At 34.4% G+C, this 7,417-nt stretch overlaps 1 pseudogene; it reads right to left on the bottom strand.

Annotated features, from left to right (window-relative positions):
- Positions 1–1,820: 1,820 nt before the first annotated feature.
- LOC130649223 (creatinase-like) lies at positions 1,821–6,783 on the bottom strand (annotated as a pseudogene).
- Positions 6,784–7,417: the final 634 nt, after the last annotated feature.

Here is a 7,417-nt window from a genome sequence, read left to right as displayed (position 1 = left end):
CCAAATCATAAAAGAGTAATTATAATTAACACGTTGTCTAAATTGTTGCAAAAAGAGCGTATAAGTTCTTATAACTCAACCTTCTAAGTGATCTGGTTATTACATGTTACTCAGAATATGCGAGGATAAAGAGTAACAAAGAGTAACGTTTTTCCTTCATATTTTTAGGCATTAGCTAATACGTCTTAGCTTTAAATATTTTGAAGATAGACACTGATGAAAGCTGTTTTTACACTATGCAACTAGTTCAAACCCTAGCCAAGTCATGCCAGAGACTACAAAAATGTGAATCTTTCCTTTCTAATTTGCGCTTGTCATGGAAATGGGATTGACATCTTAAACAGTTGTCTAGTTAATCAATTTCTGTGCTTGCACGACATTCGTAGCTTAAATAGGAGCTTTATATGCGCTAGGACTCCCTTCGCAGGACCCTCGTTGATAGCAGCACCAATAGGAAGTGAAAAGGCTATCCTGGGTAAGTAATTTCAATAATATTAATAATAATAATAATAAAGTAACTTAATTTGCTCCATCTTGGAGTTGAAACATATACGTATACACAGCCTTTTAACTTTGCTCCTTGATTACTGGTACGTACCTTTTGAAATTTCGAAACAATTAACAAGAAAACTGTGGTAATTTGAAGTTAGAAATAATATAAAAGTACTTTAAACGGCATTTTTTCGTACATGAAAACATTAAAAATGTTGCTTTTGAAATATCGTTTTATAATGATAAGACATAAAATAAAAAAGGATGAAACACTTTCTAAAGCTGCTTCATGCTGATTTGTTTACCATCGATTCTACTACAACGTGGGAAATTCTACTTCCTCTTTTCTCTTTTCTTAGGTAATTATATCATATTTTAATGAAGACAAGAAAAATCTTATTTGTCTTCTTAATGAGTTATGTTTGTTTATATTTTCTAGTGTGAACGTCTTCGTTTCCATGGTCTAAGGTGAACGCGCCAGATTTTTTAAATCAACTTTGCGTTTGCGTTTGCGCATGCATCGCAAATTTGAATTTAGTTCTAATTAACATTGAAGCATTAAAGTTTCAGCTGTAGTTTGCCCCATACAAAAGTGGTTGTATATGCATTTTCCCCTCGTACCTTGTTGTTTCGCTTTTGTTTACTTTCATTTTATGCAGCAACCTGATTGTTTTTTATGATTTATTTACTTTAGAGAAAAGAAAAATGGATACAGAACTAATTAAACAGCTTCTCCTTAGGTGTTGTTTGAGGGAGGGAGATAACCTAGAAGAACATAATACACTTATATTTCTAGCTCGTTAATGTTCATTATTAGGCTGACTTGACCAAGTTGATTAACGTGTTAAAATAGTCAAAATAACTTACAACCTCTCTGGCAATGGGGTGCCACACTTTAAAAATTACTGTAAAGGAATACGCTAGGTTTGTAGCTGATACAGTCGACGTTCGATATCTCGAATGCCCATTATCTTGACCTTTCGCTGTCTCGAAATTCTTTCTGGTCCCTTTAGTCATCACAATCTCTTGTAGGCCAAATTACGTTGTATATCTCGAGCTCCATTATCTCGAACATTCGCGTTTTCGAACTTTTTTCGGGTCCCTTTAGCTCATTTTATTACATTATCTCGAAAACTTTTCCTTTTTATTCGAAAAAAAAACATCCGATTTTATAAATATTTTCATTGATACATTAAAGGGACTTTTGAATGTTTACAATTTGGGACTTTTGAAATTCTTCCCATTTTCAAAGTGACTACCAAGCGAAAGCTCTTGGTAAAAACGTTGGTTGAGAAATGTTATTCTTTAAAAGAATTGCAGACAGGGTCTGTTATTGTTAAAAATAATATATTCTCGAGAAAAAGAAGTAGTATTTTAAGTTTCTTTGGACAGAAGTTAGTTTCAGTAACAAATATATACCATTATTCATATATTCTGTCTTTTTCCTGGTCCTCATCTTTGGCTAAACAATCTATTGAAAAGCGTAAGTTTCGTACACGGCCTCGGACGTTTGATATTCGACAATCCTTTATCATAAACTTTCGATAACTTGAACTTTTCCGTTGGTCCCCTTGAGAGTTCGAAATATCGAACGTCGACTGTATTTATATTACATATTGCTAAGCAACAAATTGTTTGGCATTGATATTACGAAAATACAGTAAAATGCTTTGCTATCGCGATTTGTTTGTTTTAAAGAAGTTCCTTTAATTTGTCACTCGTTTATTATGTTATGTTCTGGACCTAGGGGAAACACTGTGATATTTTCAGCCCCGTCTTCTGTCACCACTAGAATATCATGCTCTTTGTAACCCCCAGCACCATCTCGGCCCTCCGGAATGACAATCATTGGTTCCATAGATAGCACCATATTAGGTTCGAGTACTGTTTCAATGTCTTCCCTGATCTCCAGACCAGCTTCTCTACCATAATAATGGGATAAAATACCAAAGGAATGACCATAACCGAAAGTGCGGTTCTTAAGTAGATCGTGTTCTTTGTATACTTCATTCAATTCGTTGGCTATATCTTTACATTTAACACCAGGTTTTATAAGTTCACATCCTCGACGATGAACTTTGCAGTTGATCTCCCATAACTCCAGTTGTTTATCTGTTGCATGTTTGAGAAACATGGTCCTTTCAAATGCAGTATAGTATCTACAGAACAATATTATAAGAACTATTTCGAGTAATTTAAGAAACTGGATAACTCGAGTTTTTACAATTAAAAATTGTTTTCCTTAGGAAGCCAAATTCTGTTTTACTTGAACCATTTTTTCATCCATTTTTATAAACCACTCTTCCGTTAGCCCTTCATATACAACATACAAGTTTTCATAAGAAAAACAAAAAGATACATGGGGGAAATATATTATTTCTTTGCCGAAAAGGAAACTCAAAGACGACGTAAATGTCGCAATGGTAAACTTTTTAAGCTGTCAGACAAATGCTGTTGGTGACAACTTGTAAGATGCAGTTGTAGCAAACGTGTTTCAAATGTCACGTAAATGTAGTTTCTGAGAACGTGATGGCACGTATGTTGAGACAAGGAATTTTTTTTAAACGATTAATTTTAGCTGGATTTAGTTTTAACCTTGGAGGTCCTCCAAGTTTTAACGTATTGCGGAGATAAGCTGCCAAGCAAAATTAGCAGAGAGCAAGAGGATATATGACAGCAGACACATTATGCTCGCGTCCTTATCCCAACTCTACATCATATAAATAGTAAAATATGTTTATCTTTATCTTAAAAATTAAGTATACATGTTGTGTTGTCATTCACAGCCGTGTTTTTGCGCATTTCAAACATGGTAAATGAACGCGTTCTGTTTATTAAAGGGGCTACGGAACGGCTGCTGGTTTTCAACTTTGGTGAATTACACGAAAGTCGAGCCGATGGCGGCAAAAAACAAAAATGGCTTTTTTTCCGGCATGTATGTAATTTACAGACTCGAGCATATAGATATATCTAGAATTTTTATCTTCTCCAGCCTTGGTCATGTTTTCATCTAAAATGAGTCTTGCTGAAATATTTCTATGTAATATACTTTTCGAAAAAAAATATTGAACCAGCGAGCAAATACGCTGGTTTGTTCATTGCGCAAAACGCATTTGCCGGATTTTTAATTTGTGCACGGGATATATACAATGTGAGGATTTTAACCAGTTCGTAGCCCCTTTAATATTGAAAAACTGACAAGGGCGTTCAGTCACTTTATTACGTTAACTACATTTCTCTCTTTTTTACTTCAAGAATATTATATATTCTTACAGCAATAATAAGTCCTAATTTAAGCTGTGCTCTTTAACCCTCGATATTATGAAAGAAAGTACATAAGGGACTGTCATTTCCACGAATCGGTTCGTTTTTATCATATCATGAACATACCACTTAGAGAGAGAGAGAGAGAGAGAGAGGGTAATAGCACAAAATATGATTTGAGATGTCACATGTTGACAAATATGTATTAATACTTTACCCTCCTATCACTGGGAAACAGTTCGCTGAAATAATGTCTCCATTTTGAATTCTTCGTGTAGTGACTGGGTTGTGAGCTCCATCTGTGTTACTTCCGGTCTGCACAAGCGACCATGCTAGAATGTCGAGAAAAATTTCGTGAATACATTAAACCATTTCTACGCTTTTCTTTATCCTATCAAAGCCAAAACATCATCTTTTGAGGTTTAATATTTCATAAAAGCATTACTACTTATAAACTTTTAATTTCCCAGCTCCTTTATACTTGTCTAATACAATGCAAATTTCATGCTAAAAATATATAATATACCTAATTAGATAATATGAGAGATCTGTAAGTGCTTGCAAACTTACCCACTGCTTGATTACCGCAAATGCTCTAATAAACGCCCCCGGTTTATTCAATTTTCAAGATTCTTATGTCGCATTTAATAGGGATTATGCTAAAACTAAAAATTTTGAACATTCATATTTTGACAGAAGTAAATCTTCATCATAATTCATCACAAATAAATTTCTTGGATTGAAAAAAAATCTAACAAACACTCTTTATTAGAGACGGGCGTTTATTAAAGACGGATTTTTATTAGGGACGGGCGTTTATTAGAGACGGGCGTTTGTTAGAGACGGGCGCTTATTAGAAACGGACGTTTATTAGAGACGAAGGTTTATTACAGACGGGTTTTCATTATAGATGGGTGTTTATTAGGAACAGGCTTTGTTGATGACGGGCGTTTAAAAGACGGGCGTTTATTACTCGTTAATTTTTTAGCGAGGTGTTTATTGAAGATAGAATATTAAGCCAGCGTTTAATAGAGCATTTACCGTACCAAAAACTATATAAAATGGTCGGTCTTTACAGCGTCACAAAATATCTGGTTCTTATTACCTCCACAGACTTCCCGTTTCCCGTGAAAATAGCGCAATGTTTGGTCGCTATAAATTTTCTCTTTTATTGCCAAACCAACAAAACGAGCTTCTTACTTACTGTCTGTAATATCTGCATAAGGATATGTCGCTGCGATCTCGTTTATCATCGCATTGGTTGCAGCTTGTGCAACTTTATATTCTGCAACGTTTTCATGTATGGCGTTCTTTAACACTGCTCCACCCTTTTCTGCTATTTTTGCTCCTGTAACGATAAAATAATAAATGTAAATAAATTACGTTACTTAAACAATTCCAAAAAAATCAAACATTTGGTTTCTTTCTTATAAGCTGGTTAATTGCAACAGTTAAAGCTGGTTCTCACTTAGCTTCGTGCAACCCATGTTAGGACGATGGTAAGCCTTAAAAGCTTCAAGCCTTAAGACTTGACTTCATTTTTTGCTATATCCAAGAAGTTTACGTTTTTAAACGGAATACTATAGTGGACAATGTAGTCGAATTGAAATGAGTCTTTTAAGCAGTGTGAATCACCAAGGCGGGATAATTCGTTGTGAACGTTCAGGTTTAAATTATAAAAAAACTAAGTTTTGACGTAAAACAACTTATTATACGTTTGATGATCACGACGGCGGCACTTTTAACCTTCCATCGGAAAGGTCGTAATTTTCTCAGTTTTCGATCTATTCCGGGGAATAGTATTTATTGTGAAATGCATATTTGTTGCAAAGCACCCTGGCGTACATTGTGCTCCAATTTTTTTGCTTTTTTTAATCACTATTGAGAAAGAATCTGACCGATTTTGTACGACTTTATCTGCTATCTAATACACGTTGGCAAAATTCTTACCATTTTTGCATAAGCATTCTTACCATTTTTAATAAGAGATATTTCTTCATCAGATTTAATTATTCTCAATTCCATGGTTGGAACACCAACATCAACAAAGCTAGCATCAGGTAAAGCAACTTTGAATTTTTCCATGTTCTGCAAAGTAACATGATCAAACTCAAGTCCAATTCTCTTGCGATCGCCAACGCTGTACGGCTTTGTAGTAATTATCGCGCTGCCAATCGGTGTACGTAAGATTGTCTCCGTATGTTCTCCTCCACGCTAGTCCATAATCGACCTCTATCATTAATTATTAACCAAACAAGTCAAATTTGCAGAAGTTCATTTACCTTTTGTCTTTAAGCTATTATCTTAGCTTACTTAAAATAACATTCCTTTGTTTGTACAGCATAGCTTTTTTTATTTATTGAAATGAAATAAATAAAAGCTAAACATTGAGACGAAGATTGCACTAAGTGACAGTAAAGCACGAATGTCCTAAATAAACGAAGGAATGCAAAACGTTTGTTTCGGAATTGCAAGTTGTTGAGCTTTCCATTACCGTCTGTTAATTTTCAAAGTGAAATTACCTTTAGATGTTACTGTTAAGAATACAGAAGGATTAAAATACGAATCATAGCACATTGCTTGTACAGTTATTTACGTATGCAAAAATAAAAAAAACATATGTTACAAGTCAATATGCAATAATTAAATATAACAAAATTCATACTTGCTGAAATGCTTGTCTGGCTATCCATAGTAACAACTAGTCCATAAGGACGCCCAAATGCAACGTAAAAGTATCCGCTGTAGTATGCAATGTTATGGTAAGAGGTGAAAACGCATACGTCAACACTGTTCGCGACCATTGTTTCGCGAAGCTTTGAGAGTCTCCTCTCCATCTCTGTCTTACTGAACAAGCTACCAGTCTTTTCGCCTTGTCTACAATCTACCAATGCAGGGAAATCAGACGTTAAGGACGCTGTTGATATCATTTTACCTGCTGACGCTTTTTTTGCATATCGCAAAGCTGGTACAATAAATCGGAATTTCGAAAACATATTTTTTTAAATGAACTGAGAAAATAACTAAAAGTAAAAAGCAATAATTATATACAATATCAACTACGAAATAGATTTGTTTATTTTACACTTTTCCTAATCCTTACATAAACTGACTTTATTTTTGATACAATTTTGATCAATTAATTTTATATTTGTTTACAGAAAAAGAATAACTAATCAGTGATGTACAAGCAGAGAATTTAGTTGGGGTAAAATACAGTTCAGGCGACAGAACCTACACATTTAAGGTTAAGAACCAATTAACCCTATTCATTCCGGGGGAGAGTTAAAAAGTCCTACCTGGCACATTTTTGTTAATAACTTTAGAACAGTCCAGAAAAGGACCATGTTTGGTAACAGTTTCTGCGGCTCGAAAAAATGAACATATTCACTTTGTCTGTTACAGACATACACACACAACTTGAGCATCAGTTCATTGGTCCGTGTAACCCACCAAATTCAGCAAAAAATGGTTAGTGGTCCTTTTACAAAGAACTTTTTTGGATAAACTTGGTAGCTGCTGTTTCATTTGGTACGACTCGAAATGTTGATTAAAATAATGTATATCCCATACATGTTGTTTTAATCAGCGGTCAAATATTAAGCTTAGACTATTTTGCTATCGTCAGAAAAGACTCACTACCGTGTAAGAATATTCTATT

Source organism: Hydractinia symbiolongicarpus, chromosome 7 (genome assembly GCF_029227915.1).
Source record: "Hydractinia symbiolongicarpus strain clone_291-10 chromosome 7, HSymV2.1, whole genome shotgun sequence".
Classification (NCBI taxonomy): Eukaryota; Metazoa; Cnidaria; class Hydrozoa; order Anthoathecata; family Hydractiniidae; genus Hydractinia; species Hydractinia symbiolongicarpus.
Note: the sequence above shows the minus strand (reverse complement) of the source record. Positions and strands in the feature narration are given on the sequence as shown.